The sequence below is a fragment of the Hakea prostrata genome, chromosome 4 (genome assembly GCF_041222555.1).
Source record: "Hakea prostrata isolate BN-2017 chromosome 4, UWA_Hpros_2, whole genome shotgun sequence".
NCBI lineage: Eukaryota > Viridiplantae > Streptophyta > Magnoliopsida > Proteales > Proteaceae > Hakea > Hakea prostrata.
Window position 1 is genome coordinate 42,080,403 of NC_142603.1, and position 16,668 is coordinate 42,097,070.

Consider the following 16,668-nt stretch of genomic DNA (forward strand, 5'->3'; position numbering starts at 1 on the left):
GATATAAGTTGCAGCACTAGTGAATTCTCTTTTTACAGAAAACTGGGTCAAAATTACTTAAAAGGACCTCTGCCTGCATTTTTGGAAGTTTTACTCAACTGCTGTACTTGTAAGTGGTGGAATCTTCAATTAGAATTCAATTACTGTTGGCAGTATAGTTTGTTCAAGACATTGTCTTTTATGTTCTGAGTTGTTATTTCAAACGATCAATGACATTATACAGGGATGTTGGCGTAAATGCTTTATCTGGAGAGTTTACAGAAGAGATTGGAAATCTTTCCAATCTACTTCTGTTGTAAGTAACCTTATTTTTTGTTATCTTTTCATTTTTCACCGTATATGAGATTAGTTTGGGGCTAAACCTCTTCAATTGATACTTTGATTAATGGAAACAGAACTTGAGGTTTCCTTCTGTGGGAGGGGTTTTGGTTCCAATAATTTCTCTGGTTCTCTCCCTTCTGAGCTTGGGAATTTAACAAAGTTGGAACAATTTGAGTCTATTTACTTGAGGAAGTAGAGAATTATGGTCCTTCTACCCAACAAACTCCCCCCATATAGACTCCAAACACCCCCCAATAGAAGACGCATGAAACTATAGCTGCAGCAATGTTGTTGTGCACCCCTAGGGTATTTTTTTTAAATAAATTTTTTAGTCTTATTTTAGTTGGATTCTTTCTAATTAACAGAGTCCTAGATAACTAATAAATAAGTTTTGAATCAATAAAATTTGCTGACAATCTCTAGCCAAAGTGGATTGAAAAAGGTTGGAGTAGGGTTTCAAAACCCTGCAGCAACATAGGGTGATCATTTTCTTGATTGATTCTTGTTCAGCAACAGCAGCAGCAATCCATCTTCAATATCTTCTTCAAGAACAGCAAGCGCCCAATTCCCACCCCTAGAACTTCCCCTAGCTCTCCTCTTCTTCCCCTAACTTTGAAGCAATATTCTGGAATGTTCTATTGCTGAAATTTCGAGAAACCCCATTCCCTCTCTCTTAAACCCTAATTCTCTTTAAGAATAGCCTCCCTGATACCCTCAATCCCTTTGATTGTGAACAACAGCCCCATCCTACCCTTGGACACCCTAGAATTTAGCCTTAAACCCTTGCGCAACCCTAAAGAACAGTGGAGATTGAAATAACAGGGATAAAAGAAAGAATGATTCAATTAGAAAACACGTGGAGATCAGCTATCCTTCTTTCTCTTTCAACCCTAGACCTTTCTAGTCATGCTAAACCTAACTGCAAGCCTAAAAACCCTAAAAGTTGCCACTAATCATCCACAGCAGTAACATTAGTCTTTCCCCTCCTTGGTCTACATCACCCCCTACCCAACACAAAAAAAAAAAAAAAAAAAAGAACAAAAAAAGAAGTGATTTTAATTAATGTTTCATAAAACAAGAGAATGCCATTTTAGAGGTACTATCGTCTTTGTAGTTCTGTTTCAGTTTCTGTCATTTTGAGGTATTTACAGCTTGACAAATTTTTATTAAAATCTAGGGAAAAGAAAGAATGAAATTTAAATTTGTCTGTTGACTGCTTGGTTTCATATGCTTGTGACAAGAAAGTTGAAGTCACCACTAATGATAAATGTATAGTTCATCTTGAAGTTACCTTGATATTGCAGGATTGAGTGGTGGGATTCCATCAGCATTCATCAAACTACAAAATTGATAAAATTTACAGACTGTGTAAGGTTTTTGAGATTATCAGTAGACCATTGTTTGTTAAGCTTGCTTAGCTGATTTTATTCTGAACTTGATTATAGAAATGATTGCCTACTTTAAACAGATAAATATATTCTTTTCATTTAACTTACAAATAAGCAACTTCCTGGAATCATAGATGGGCATCTGACATTGCGCTTACTGGCAAAATTCCTGACTTCATTGGCATGAATTGGACTAAGCTTACTTCCTGGTAAGACTATTTTGCTTTCACATTTTATATCATCTGACGATTCTAAGTTTAGAAACTCTAGATGAAATGCACATTAAGCAAAACCAAGATATAAATTTCATAAAATTTATCATATTATAATTTAAAAACCTAAACTGAATCTTTTGTTAAGTTGTAATATATTTTCTTTCTTATTGTGAGGAGATCAGCTAAATTATTGCTTGTAAAAATCTTAGCAAATGTTCTGTAAGAGGTTTCAAGGGTAGTCATTTGAAGGATCGATAACTTCCAAGTTTTTCTAACCTTGCCTCCCTGACTGATCTCTGAGTTTTTTGACTCCACTGATGTAAATCCCAATCTCACTTTTTAAATTTGAGTAGCCTACTTATTTGTAAGAGGAAAATAGAGTATTCACCTATATTTTTAACTTTGTGTCTTGTGATGTGGCTCCATGTTTGACAATGCAACATTATTGTGTCGATGAGCAGGTTTCGTGGAAGCAACCAATTATCTGGTGTCTTGCCTTCTCCAAAGAGTTCCTCACTTGTTAACATGTATGCTTTCTACCCATTTTAATTTCTAAGGCAGTGCAAGAGATTTGTAATGCCCTGAGTTAAAAATAAATAAATAAAGAAACAGAGTAAGAAATTTCCATATTAACTGACAGGCAGAAATTCTTTGCTAGGACATAACAGGCAGAAATTCTAAGTAGCTTCTAGGTGTTGCTGATGGTCTTAAAGCCGACCACAATCGTAAAGTTTGTGATCTGCAACAGTGACAAAGATGATGAAAAGAAGGATAGAGGTTAGGAACTTGATCCCTGGTGATGTGGTTTGCAGCAGTGTACCTATGAGGTATGTCTGTGTAGACAACTTCAAAATTCTCATCTTCCGCTCTTTAACGTATCGATCAATTGCTTTCTCAATCCCCTTTGACATTGCCTTCTCTTCTTCTGCTTGTTTCTTTGATTTCAACTTATCGTTGCTACTTCTCTTTGAGTCCAAGCAAGCTGCTGCTGCTGGGTTTTTGTTAATCTCTTGTGCAAAACATCTTCCAAGCACAACTGCATCTTCTAGTGCTGCAGCACCACCTTGTCCAACGAATGGCCCCATGACATGCATAGCATCTCCAGCTACTGTGACAGTTCCTTTCCTGAAGTTCTCCAATAGTAAGTCCCATGGTGCACGACGCCTCAAACTGAAAATTGATATCAATGCAAGGTCACAGTTCTTCACTACTTCTGGGAATTTTTCTGGATAATCCTTGACTAATTCCATAGTTGAATCTCTAAGGAGCTTTGGTTCTTTTGAAAGCATTGCATCTTGAGGAGTTCTTTGTTGAGTCACAAACCAGTAAATCAGTTTGTCGTGGATTGGTATTCTTCCCGCCAGTGTATGATCTCCTCTTATTCGAATGAACTCACCGCCAAAGCCATGCCCATCTGGGTATTTTGTGAAACCCACCACTGCACACAGATTGAAACGGCTTGCAGGTTTCAACTCTTAACCATCCTCCCACCACAGAATTGACGCCATCACACCCTATTACAACCTATGTAAGTAATAATGTGAGCCATCCTCCTCCCTGGTCATACATGATACTTGCTTGTATACATTTAAGAAAGCAGCTTATGAAAGTAAGAAAATTTACCTTGGCCTTTATTGTAGTTCCATCATGAAGATGAAGGATGGTAAGGGAAGAATTAATAGGATCAGATTCTAGCTTAACTACTTGGCTTCCAAAACGTATGGTTCCAGAAGGCAAATTTTCAGCCATGATTTCAACAAGATCACTCCTTCTGACGCATCGAGCCTCCTTATTCCTTCAAAAGAGGGGGAAAAAATGTAGATAGTATGTAATTGTCAGATAGGAAGTCTGAAGTCAATGGAATTTTCTATTCTTATAATTTGCTCTCCTCATTTCCTTCCGTCACATACTTAGAAGGCGATTTATCTTGGGTCCACCTTGTCAGTGTTCAGAGGTAGACTTTCCTCTTAAACATATGATGGACGTATGTGATGGAAGCATAAAACTCTATACCTGGAGTAAAGTACCTTATCTTCCATTATAAACATAAAGAAAAAGAGAATTTTAAAATTATATCTACTAGTAACTTACGCAAATGATTCTTCTTGTTGTTTACCACTGGAAAGGTTAATATCTCGAGTCCTACAAGCATATGCATATAATCATCCACACTGTTAGTGTTAAAAGGAATCAACCCACTGCATCAATGAGGTGTAGAGAATAATATCATCAAAATAAATGTGACTCCGATTTATTTATTTATTTATTTTTGGTACGAAGGGGCTTTGTTAAGCCAGGGGATGGGGACCTTAATATGCTTTAGCGAGAGTCAAACTCACGACCTCTTCAATAGGAGGTGTTAGTTTCAACCACTAGAATAGCTCTGCGTTGACGTCTCCTATTTATTATGATATGAGAAAGTGTATTTGTTCCATTTCTATAATTAAATTATGGAAAAAAGGGCTGCCATTGCATGGCCTCTATGCCTATAAATGCAAGAAAAGAAAAATGATCTTCTTACTCTCTTTGGAATGAAAAATTCAACTACTATTAGGGTTTCTTATGTGCTATCATTGGCCCTCAAGAATGAACATAAGAATATCGTTGTCAATGTTCTAGTGAATCTTGTGTAAAAAGGAAAAAGCTGGAGGTTAAATTTGTTATATGAAGAATTTTGGAACTGAAGTTTGTCTAGACCAGTTTTTGTGCACTTTATCCACATTCTTAGAGAATAGCTGTTGCATATAATTTTGAATACAAGACGGACTTCGCCAACACAAACAAATAAAAACCCACAAAGAGTATTATCTGCTTGAATCAAAATTTTCTCCCTTTCACAATTTAGTCAACTAATTGAAGCATAGATGGACTATCCAAGAAGAATAAGACATGAAAAAGAGAAGAAGAGATGCGTAAGAAACTTACAAAGATATGGGAATGGCTTTGAACCTGAGGTGATGGCCAACTCCAAGCTGATCCAGTGCACGCCATGCATTTGGCTGGACACCAATTCCTAATCCTTCTGTCCTCAGTGACTTCGCCTTCTCTATCACTGTGCTCCTAATCCCCTTTCTAATCATACATCATTAGCGATCACTAATAAATTTCCCATACTTCATGTATTAATTCTTTCACTCAAAGAAAATGAAGTTAAATCCAAGCTAATCAACACTAAACAGACCAAAATTATTTACCTAAGAAGAGCTAGTGCAGTAGCGAGGCCGCAGATTCCTCCACCGATGATTACGATTGCCTTCTCTTCCTCCATGGACGATTCTTCTTTGATACTCTCTTTTCTTGAGCTTAAGGGTTCACCAAGTTCTCACATGCTTATGAGGAGCAGTGTTCTTATTTATACACAGTTGAATGATTACAGTGAGCTAACTACAAGTTCTCAAATGTGTTCGATCACGGCAATCCAGTAGAGCTGTAGGAGGTCAGAGTTGGATTTCTAAAACGTAAGAGAATTGCTAGTTCATCCATCTTATTCTTTCTTTCTTGACGGTGAAGGTCAATTTTTTAATTAGAAGATCATTCCTCGCATACCAAGCAAAACAATGACGATTGACAAGTAAATACAAAAATCAAATTTAATTATGAAGATCATTTTCACTCATCCAGAAAAAAAAAAAAAAAAAAAAAAAAAAAGTAATTCATCCAAAAAAAAAAGACAAAAAAAAAAAAAAAATGGTTTCCTATCTGTCACACACATGGACCCAGTAGCTTATCTTTTCCTACTAGTATATCACTTACATATTTTATCTAAGTTGATAGGTAAATACATCACTACCTGCGTCATTGTTCTTATAAGCCGCCAATATTAAATTAAAATAAACAAATAAATAAAGAGACTAGATCAGTCGGCATAGACCAATGCCTTTTAATAAGAGGTGAAGTGTTCGACTCTCTTTGAGGAGGTATATACAAATAGTTAGCCCCTTACATAAGCCGCCAATATTAAATTAAAATAAACAAATAAATAAAGAGACTAGATCAGTCGGCATAGACCAATGCCTTTTAATAAGAGGTGAAGTGTTCGACTCTCTTTGAGGAGGTATATACAAATAGTTAGCCCCTTACATAAGCTGCCAATATTAAATTAAAATAAACAAATAAATAAAGAGACTAGATCAGTCGGCATAGACCAATGCCTTTTAATAAGAGGTGAAGTGTTCGACTCTCTTTGAGGAGGTATATACAAATAGTTAGCCCCTTACATAAAAAGTGTTCGTTACCTTAAGAAAAACAAAATAATACCTGTAAGAAGCTTAGAACTATTTCATCAGTTTCATGTCTTTGCATATACCTTTTGAAGTCAATCTTCGGTCTTTTTATAGTTGCATTTGTTTAGAAGGTTTGATTTGTTTACTTAGTGAACTCCGTCAAAGTTTTGCTACCGGGCCCAAGTTGGGGTAAAGGAAGAGGGTTGGTGTATTAGGTCGGCAACTGGCACTAAAAAAAAAAAAAAAATCTAGCCAAATCTTCTTTCATGGATTCAACTTTATATGATAAATGCTATACAGAAGCGTTCCCTGACAAAAGAAGCGACTCGCTACACTATGGTCGGGTGTAGTGATAAGTGGACAAGGGTTAGCTAGGGTGTTTCCTGTAAGCAACACGTCGCATTGGCACTCGGATGTGGTGATAAGTAGGCAAGGGTTCCCACGCTATGGACGAGTGTGGGTAAAGAAGCTTATCCAAAAATGTAGGATTAAATTGGCATCTTGGAACATAGAATTTTTAATAGGTAAGAGCTTACAATTGATAGATGTCATGAGGAAAAGAAAGATTAATATAGCTTGCATTCAATAGATTAGGTGGAATGGCAAAAAAGATAAGGAGTTGGATGACTTTAAACTTTGGTATACTAGGGATAAAACTAATAAAAATGGAATAGATATAATAGTGGATAAAGATTTTAAGAGTGACGTGGTGGACGTTAAAAGAGTGGTTGATAGGATTATTGCTATCAAGCTTGTAATGGAGAAAGAGATTATAAATATGATTTGTTCGTACGCACCTCAAGTAGGATTGATGAAAGTCTAAAGTTTGAATTCTAGGAATATATGGATGAATTAATGTAAGGAATTTGTCAAGGAGAAGAGATTATCATAGGGGAGGTGATCTAAATGGATATATTGGAAAAGATCGAAGATGCTATGAGAGTATACATGGAGGATATGGTTTTGGAGAGAGGAATGAGGAAGGGAATTTAATTTTGGATTTTTCTTTTGCTTTTGATCTATCTATTGTAAATACTTATTTCAAAAAGAAACATGAACATTTATTTACCTTCAAAAGTGGACATCACAGAAGCCAAATAGATTTATTCCTAACTAAAAAAGACTGATAGATTATTGTGCAAAGATTGCAAGGTGAGACCAGGGAAAAACTTAATTGTACAACATAAACTTGTGGTTTTAGATATGTGCTTAACCCAAAAAACTCATAAAATGTGCAAGGTTAACTATCATAGGATAAAAAAATGGAACTTGAAATCCTTCGCTAATGAAGTAGTCAAACAAGAAAAGTGAGATTTTGAGAGGGATACTAATGCAATGTGGAATGAGATGGCTATGTCTATCAAGAAGGTGGCTAAAAATGTCCTGGATGAATCAAAGGAAAACTCCATTCTTATAGAGAGACTTGGTGGTGGGATAGTGAGGTTCAAGCTGTCATTAGGAATAAGGAAGCTAGTTTTATGACATAACAAATAACTAAGGATGTTAAGGATCTTTCAAAGATATTGGTTGGTTAGAAATGAAGCTAAGAAAAGTGCGAGAAAAGCAAGAGAGAAGAAGTATGAAGAGTTATATAATTTGGGCACGAAGGAAGGGAATAAATCTATTTACAAGATAGCTAAATAAGGGATAAGAAGAGTAGAGATCTTGACCATATTAGATGTATTAAAAATGGAGATGGTAAAGTATTAGTATGTGATGAGGACATTAAGAAAATATGAGAAATCTATTTCTCTAGTTTACTAAACGAGCATGCTTCAAGCACCTTTGATTCGAACAACTACGACATTCAGCAAGGCACCAATTTTCAAACATATATGCGGAGAATTTCGATGTCATAAGTAAAAGAAATACTAAGGAGGATGAAAGTTGACAAGACACAAGGTCCTGATGAAATCCCAATAGAAGTATGAAAGAGCTTAGGAACCCATGGGCTAGTTTGGTTAACTAAGTTGTTCAATAAGATTATGAGCACAGGGAAAATGCCAGATGAATAGAGGAGAAGCATTGTGGTTCCAGTTTATAAAAATAAATGAGATATTTAAAGCTGTAATAACTATAGGGACATTAAATTGATGAGCTATACTATAAAATTATGGGAGAGAAAAATTGATGTCTGTTTGAGACACTTAACCACTAGTTTGGGTTTATGCTGGGAAGATCAACAACGGAGGCTATTTACCTAATTAGAAGATTTATGGAAATGCATAGAGAGTGTAGGAAAGACCTTCATATGGTATTTATAGACTTATAAAAAAGCTTATGATAGAGTTCCTAGAACGTTAATTTGGTAAGTACTAGAGAAAAAAAAAGTGTTGCAAGCACATATATAGACATAGTTAATGATATGTATTATGGTTCGGTGACAAGTGTAAGAACAGTAGAAGGATAAAGTTATGAATTCCCAATTATAGTTGGGCTACGCCAATGATCAACTTTAAGCCTATATTTATTTGCACTTGAAATAGATGAATTAACCAAAGACATTCAAGACGAGGTCGCTTGGTATATAGTTTTTGTTGATGATATTGTGTTGATTGATGAGACTCAAGTGGGGATTAATAACAAGTTAGAATCATGGAAAACAACTTTGGAATCAAGAGGCTGTAAATTAAGTAGAATGAAGACTAAATATTTAGTTTGTAACTTTAGTCATGATCAGGTAGACGATGAAGTGGTGAAACTTGACGATAAAGAGATTCCTCAGAGTGATTGTTTTAGGTACCTAGGTTCAATCATAAATAAAAGAGGTGATATAGAGGATGATGTTTCCCAAAGAATTAAAATAGGGTAGATGAGTGGAAATGTGTGTCCGAGGTCTTGTGTGATCGACATATTCCATTAAAGCTTAAAGGGAAATTTTATAGGACTGTCGTTCAACTAGCTTTGATGTATGGTACAGAGTGTTGGGTTGTTAAAAAGAATCATATAGGTAAACTCAGTGTAGTAGAAATGATGATGCTAAGATGGATGAGTGGCAAAACTAGGAAGGATAAGATAATGAAAGATCATCTTAGAGTTGGTTTGGGAGTTGCTCTCATAAGTGATAAGCTTCGGTAAAGTCATTTGAGGTGGCACAACCATGTTCAATGGAGACCTATAAATGTCCCTATACGGAAAAGTGATATAATACAGATTGAAGGAACTAGAAGAGCTAGGGGTAGACCTAAGATAACTTTAAGAGAAGTGGTGAAAAAGGAAATGCATAGTTTAGGCCTTGTATCTAGCATGACCTCAAACATAATAGATTGGAATGCAACAATCTATGTAGCCGACCCCATTTAGTTGGGACAAGGCTTATTGTTGTTGTTGATTTGTTTACTTAGTGACCATTTCGGGTTTGTATACATGTAAATTTTAGAAACTTCCGAATAAATACAAAATCATCGGTATGCACTTGTATAGCTTTCCTCAGTTTGTTTATTCCATATGTCACTTTTATTTCTATATCTATCTATTAACCTCTTGTTCTTTATTTATTTATAAAGGAAGGACTCTTGATGATTATCAATTAACCTCCAATCCTCTTTTTATTTATACAGGAAGGACTCTTTATGCTTACCCCTAAACACCTCTTGCCCTCTCGGGTTGGTAAATAAAATATCAATGATGAATACGCATCAGTTGTATTTGTAGAAATTACCAGTATTACCCTTTCTTTATATTTTTTTAGAAAAAAATAATGCTATTTTTTTGGTTAAAAAAAAAAAAAATTCAGCAAAGGGAAGAGAAGGGAAGAAAAAGACTGTTATGGATGTTTGGCTCAAACCTTTGGGTCCAAGAGAACCAATCAAACTGATGCTTTGGTCTAGTCCTGGTTCATTAAGACCTGGTTCGTTGGCATCATAAGGCATTTTTCGGTGAGGCACTTCTTGGCAAAAGGGGATTGCTAAAAAGAGCGCCTCCTAGTGACAGCTAGCTGTCTTGAGAAGCTTCTCGGCTAACCTTTCTGTAGGCACTCGACAAGCCACTTCTCGGATAAAGTAACGTTGCCGCAGGACTCGTGCATATCTCTCAAACGTCAATCGACTCATTAATTTCAGCATTGAATGCACCGAGATTTGTTAAATGCTTATTGACAGCCCGAGAAGCTTATCATTTCGCCTAGAGCTCACTCGAGTACCGCATCCCACCATTTTGTCTGCCAAAGATTGGACTTGCTATAACATCAACGTCAAAGATAATCTCATCACCTTATTCGGTGGGATTATGTATAGCTGCAAAAGCTTCCTGGGGAAGATTTGGGTTTAGCTTGCTGATCAAGCTATGCCCCCCAAATTATTGCCACCCTCCTTTTGGAATCACGAATCCGATGGCTAAGCAACACCTTCATGATCACCGAGGTATGAAGGGAATAAATATACTAACACTCAATACAAAAAGGGATAAGTCCTTGAAGAACATTAGGGCTGGTTGATAACTCTCCGGCCAACCACTCAAGAAGACATTCTCGTCTTTTGGGAGCATTTACTTCTTCTTGTGAGGATTTATGTTCAACATGATTTGACTCAATCATTGGAGGTGGCTTCCCATCCCCAGTGGTGGCCCACTCTCACTTTCCTTGTCTTTCTAGGAACTAAGAATTAGGTTTGATCTTGGAACAACATTTAGCGCCGTCTGTGGGAAATGCTAACGAAAAGCCATCAATAGCTTTTCCCCCAAATTCTGTCTGAAACATTCTAGAGAAAAGAAGTATGGTTGGGGATAACTCAGGTGATCATGGTTCCATATCCTAGGAGAACCCCCGCATTAAGAAAAAGGGGGCTAATTGCAAAGGAGGAACCTCTAAGGACACACGACACTTTTAGTATGTGAACACCTACCAACTTCTACGGAGTTGCATGCAGAACTCCCTGCACAGGGAGTTACTCCCACTTCTACTCTAGATCCTGTGCAGCTAATGGATTTGCAACAAAATATGTTGGAGATGATGGGTTCCTTCCAGTCAATGGTGAACCAATGGTGCCATCTCATGCCACCTCCTCCTCCAGCTGTTGTCTTTCCTGAAAGAGCGGCTCCTTCCCCTGATAATCACCATGACATGGCCCAGGGAATGAAGCAGAAATGTAGGGAAATGAAGCGTAAATGCTTCCCGCTCGACGTACAAAGCATAAGGGACAAGGGAAGGCCAAAGTTGTGGATGAAGGTGGAAACAAATATGTCTATGACAAACTAGGATCTCATGGTGATAGACATTCTTTCCTTGGAGCTGGAGCGAAGTTACCTCATACTTCAAAACCTAGATGAGCACGGAAGGAGCATGTAGCTGAGTCCAAAGGACCCTTACTTGATGATAGGGTCTCCAAAGGTTTTGCATCTATTCGTAATGAGAGTCTATATATATAGTTAGGTCTAGGACATGAATGAGTCGTCTCTTTTTTTTTTTTGGCCAAAACAAACAAGTAGCAATTAAATTAAATAAAAGAGTTAAGGTCATAAGACCTATACAAACGGGAGGGATCCACAATAAACAAAGGTTGTATACCCCACCAAGATCTATCTAGAGATAACCTGCAAGCACCATTAGCAAGAAAATCCGCATAGCCATTGCCAATTCTAGGAATATAACTAAAAGAAACCCTACGGAAAAAAGAACAACGCTTCAAAATATCTACAACTAAACTGAGACACATCCAATCCAAAGATGATTGAAGACCAGTAAGAGCCCTAACAACGGGTAAACAAATCCGAATGAAGATGCAAATCCACCGCTCCTAAAGAAGAGCCCAGAAAAATGCCATCTCTAATTGCTTTAAGTTCAACTAAGGTTGGTGAAGCACTATGACCAAACCTGCTTTGAGCCGCTACAAAACCACCATTATAATCCCACATGATACACCCTCGACCTCCTTTGTGTGAAGTACTATCCCATGATCCATCAACAAAAATTTGAAAAAGAGCAAGTTCTTCAGAAATGATGTGACTAGGCCTTGGATACGAATCCCCATGAGCCCTTTGAGATTTCATCATATGAGATTGTATATCTGCACATAGATAAGAGAAAGTAGTCATTGTATGAATTATGGAGGCCTCAATCCCTCTAAAGAGTGCAGCATTCCTAGTATTTCATATACACCAAGCTAAAGCACTCCACATCTGATTCACTAGGGTTAAGTTGTCATAACCGTGGAATTTTATTTTGATAAAATCCATCCAATCAAATAAATTTGTCTCTAAAAAATCAGATGTATTAATACGGAGTGGGCAGAGTCTCCAACACTCTTTAGCATAATGACAAAAAAAAAAAAAAAAGTATGACATACATTCTCCGAACCATGACCACAAATTAAACAAAGAGGGGTGAGTAAAACATTTCTCGAGAAGAGGGAGCTCCCAATTGCAATAGCCTCATGTGAGGATCGCCACAAAAATTGTTTAATCTTTGGGAGAGTAGGAATCTGCCAAATCATTTTCCAATATATTGAAGAAGTGGAAGAAGAAGCAACATTACCTTGATCATCAGCCATAGCTAAACATTGATAATAAGTAGATTTCACAGTGAACTTACCATCCTTTGTTTTGTCCCAAATCCAAGAGTCTAAAGTATCCGGAGACAATAAAGGGAGTGTTAAAATAGCTTGAATTTCCCTTGGAGAAAATAGAGACTGGAGTAAAGGTACTTTCCAATGCCAAGTGTCCCAATCAATTAACTCTTGCACCCAAATTGGACTATGTCCCAAAGGGGCACTACTAATGCCATGGAAAGGTAATGAAGGAAGCCATGGATCCTTAAAAATATGCACATTAGCACCATTTCCCACTTGTCTAATAATGCCTTGTCTAAGAATATCCCTCCCAGACATCAAGCTTCTCCAACCCCATGAGCAATTTTTTGGGACACGACATTCAAAAAATGGAATGTCTTTTATATATTTTGCATGCTTCACCTGGGCCCATAATGAGTTTGGGTTTGTTAGAAGTCTCCAACTTTGTTTGGCAAGAAGAGCTTTGTTAAAACAATGTACATCCCTGAATCCCAAGCCTCCATCTCTTTTGCCCTTACACAGGGTTTCCCATTTGACCCAATGAGCGTCTCTATCAACTTGACAAGAAGATCCCTGATGACGTCCAGCTTGTATTAAGTTAGGATCCCTTCATACCTGAGATCATGGTTGCACCTTTACCGGTAGGCTTCCGTACCCCAACTTTTACAGTTTATAATGGTACAGTAGAGCCTATGGCGCCCATAAGCCATTTCAGAACCATGTGTGGGGGAGGGGATCCTATTAATCGTAGATGTTTCCCAGCTTCACTAACTGGACCGGCCACAACCTGGTTCTCCTGCCTACCCAGGCATTGCATTCACAACTTTAGGGAGTTGGGATATGCCTTTGTGGCACGATTCAGGAGTGGAATCAAGAAGGATAAGACAAAGGACAACTTGCTAGCTCTTAAGCAAGGACGTTCAAATCTATCCGAGACTTTATCACCCGCTTCAACAGCATCTCCATCCTAATCAAAGACCTTGATGACAAAGTGGTTTTCATTGCTTTCAAAAGAGTTGTGACTAACGAAAAGTTGGTTACCTCTATTGTTGAGAAGAAGCCCAAGACATTGGAAAAACTATTGAACTTGGGGTATGAGATGGCCACAGTAGAAGAAGTCTTAGAAGCAAACCGAAGCCATTACAGGGATCAGGACAGGCCTGTCATCTGAAAGGTTCCTGAACCAAGTTCTAAGCCATGTTTCTAGAAAAGGGATCCAAGGTAGGAGTGGCATGGCAAGTAGTTGATGAAGGAGGATGAAGAAGCATTCACCCCTTTGAATAAGTCACGATCTACAGTCTTGATGCAGATCCGAGACTATGAGACTCAAGGTTGTTAAAAACCCTTGGAAGATTACATGCACGCCCTCAAAATAGGGCTGACATGTCAAAATATTATCAATACCACAAAGACAGAGGGCATCACACTAATGATTGCCGCATGTTGAAGGTGGAAATTGAAAAACTGATTGCCAGAATGTGTAATGTTTTCGAGATTATCAGTAGACCATTGTTTGTTAAGTTTGCTTAGCTGATCTTATTCTGAACTTGATTATAGAAATGATTGCCTACTTTATAGATAAATATATTCTTCTCATTTAACTTACAAATAAGCAACTTCCTGGAATCATAGATGGGCATCTAACATTGCGCTTACTGGCAAAATTCCTAACTTCATTGGCATGAATTGGACTAAGCTTACTTCCTGGTAAAGACTATTTTGCTTTCACATTTTATATCATCCGACGATTCTAAGTTTAGAAACTCCAGATGAAATGCACATTAAGCAAAACCAAGATATAAATTTCATAAAATTTATCATATTATAATTTAAAAACCTAGACTGAATCTTTTGTTAAGTAGTAATATATTTTCTTTCTTATTGTGAGGAGATCAGCTAAATTATTGCTTGTAAAAATCTTAGCAAATGTTCTGTAGGAGGTTTCAAGGGAAGTCATTTGAAGGATTGATAACTTCCAAGTTTTTTTAACCTTGCCTCCATGACTGATCTTTGAGTTTTTTCACTTCACTGATGTAAATTCCAATCTCACTTTTTAAATTTGAGTAGCCTACTTATTTGTAAGAGGAAAATAGAGTATTCACCCATATTTTTAACTTTGTGTCTTGTGATGTGGCTCCATGTTTGACAATGCAACATTATTGTGTCCATGAGCAGGTTTCGTGGAAGCAACCAATTATCTGGTGTCTTGCCTTCTCGAAAGAGTTCCTCACTTATTAACATATATGCTTTCCACCCATTTTAATTTCGAAGGCAGTGTAAGAGATTTGTAAGGATTTTGAAGATACACCTCAAGGATTCCTCCTTATGTGAGTGATATCTTTTCCTCCTTCTGTGAGTGTTTTCTTCAATGGTTCTGAGTGATATATTTGAAGGTGTCTCCCTTGCTGTTCGGCAGAGATGTTTCGGTGGATAATGTTGAATGAGAGCCATTCCTTCTTTACTGCAGTTTGTTGAAACATTAGTTTTTCCCGGCTTTCTCTCCCTCCTCTCGCTCTTCTTGTGGTTGCCTTCTATCCTTTTTCCCTACCGATTCAGATTCGTGGTTACTATGGAAAGAGCTACTCCTCTACTGCTGCCTCCTGCTAAATATGAACCTGAGCCCTCCTGGAAAGCAGAAGAAAATGAAGATGATGATTACGTATCTATGGAAGACTTCTCAGATGAAGACCATGATGTTATTGATCCGGAATGTACCTTGGTTGGTAAGGTGTTAGAAGGGAAGCCATTTAGAATACAAGCGGTTAATGAGGCCTTGATTAGAGTTTGGAATCCCCTGCATGAGATTAAGGTAGATCAGATGGATATTCAAATGTTTAAGTTTACCTTTAAACACCCCATTGATGTGGAAAATGTTCTAGAGGGATCCCCTTGGTCAGTTTCAGGTAATCTAATGGTTCTAAGGTACTGGAATGAAGAGAAGAAGTGGAATTTTGATACTCAAGAATTCTAGGTTCATTTTAATGGAATCCCAAAAGAGATGATCAAAGGGGACTTGGGTAAACAGCTGGCTTCTAAAGTAGGGAAGCCTGGTTTGATGATGATTATACATGGAAGCCGAGATGGAACTAAGAAAGCCTTCCTCAGATGCAGAATCGAGGTGGAGATCGGCAAGAAGTTGAGGAAAGAGACAGGTATCAAGAGGAAGAATGGAGATAACATCCCTATTGCTGTAAGCTATGAAAGACTTCCCACCCTTTGCTACTTTTGTGGTATATTGGGACATGCTGAGAACAAGTGTGAAGAGTTTTTCAGAGTCAAAAGAAGCCATCAAGTAAGTCATAACTACAGAAATGCTTCTTCTTGTTCTCAGTTCCCTCCCCCACCTTATAATGCTACCATTAAAGCATTTATGCCAAGTCAACGTATATTAGAGGAGGCAAGCTTTATTGATACAACCTAGCTACCAAGCAATACAGCTCAATACTCTCAACAGACTCAGCCAAACCGCCGGAATCCGGCAGCTGCAACCACCACAATGGGTTTTGTTGAACCTCCCAACAACTCCCCAAACTGCCATCCCTCTTCTAGCCTTGTCAAATCAACTGACAGGCATGGGACTCTAGGAAAACCTTACATGACTGAAAATTCTGATAAACCACTGCCCCAAAGTCAAAAAGGTGAGTTATTTGCTGGTTTTAGAAGTTACCCTGAGAGCATATCTCAAAAGTGGGGGACTTCTCAATGCAACAATATCCCTTTAAATTTTTCTAGTCCCTATGAAGCATCTACTGTTCAAGTTCTGGCAGCTATCCACAGTTAAATTCAGCAGCTCCAAGAAAATCCTCCTAATTTGTTGAACCTATTACCCCTCTTGTCTAACATATCCATCACAAATCCACCTAACCACCTAGCTACCCAGCTGAACCTTTTACCCTATCAAACTCTCCCAACCCGAGGAGAGGAAAGTTCATGTCAACCTGATATGAGGCAGCAGGCTAAGGCTAAGGAAGGTAGGGAGACAGTGCATGGAGAATCCAACCTAAGAGAAGTGGGGAGT

At 37.7% G+C, this 16,668-nt stretch overlaps 1 long non-coding RNA gene and 1 pseudogene across 1 annotated transcript; one reads left to right on the forward strand and one right to left on the reverse strand.

Moving 5' to 3' along the window:
- Positions 1–1,375: 1,375 nt before the first annotated feature.
- On the forward strand, positions 1,376–4,852 carry LOC149018934 (uncharacterized). Its single transcript, XR_016172996.1, has 2 exons — positions 1,376–1,918; positions 2,386–4,852. It is a non-coding gene; the product is annotated as an uncharacterized LOC149018934 (long non-coding RNA).
- Positions 2,632–5,419, reverse strand: LOC149018935 (monooxygenase 1-like; annotated as a pseudogene).
- Between the last annotated feature and the right edge of the window lie 11,249 nt (positions 5,420–16,668).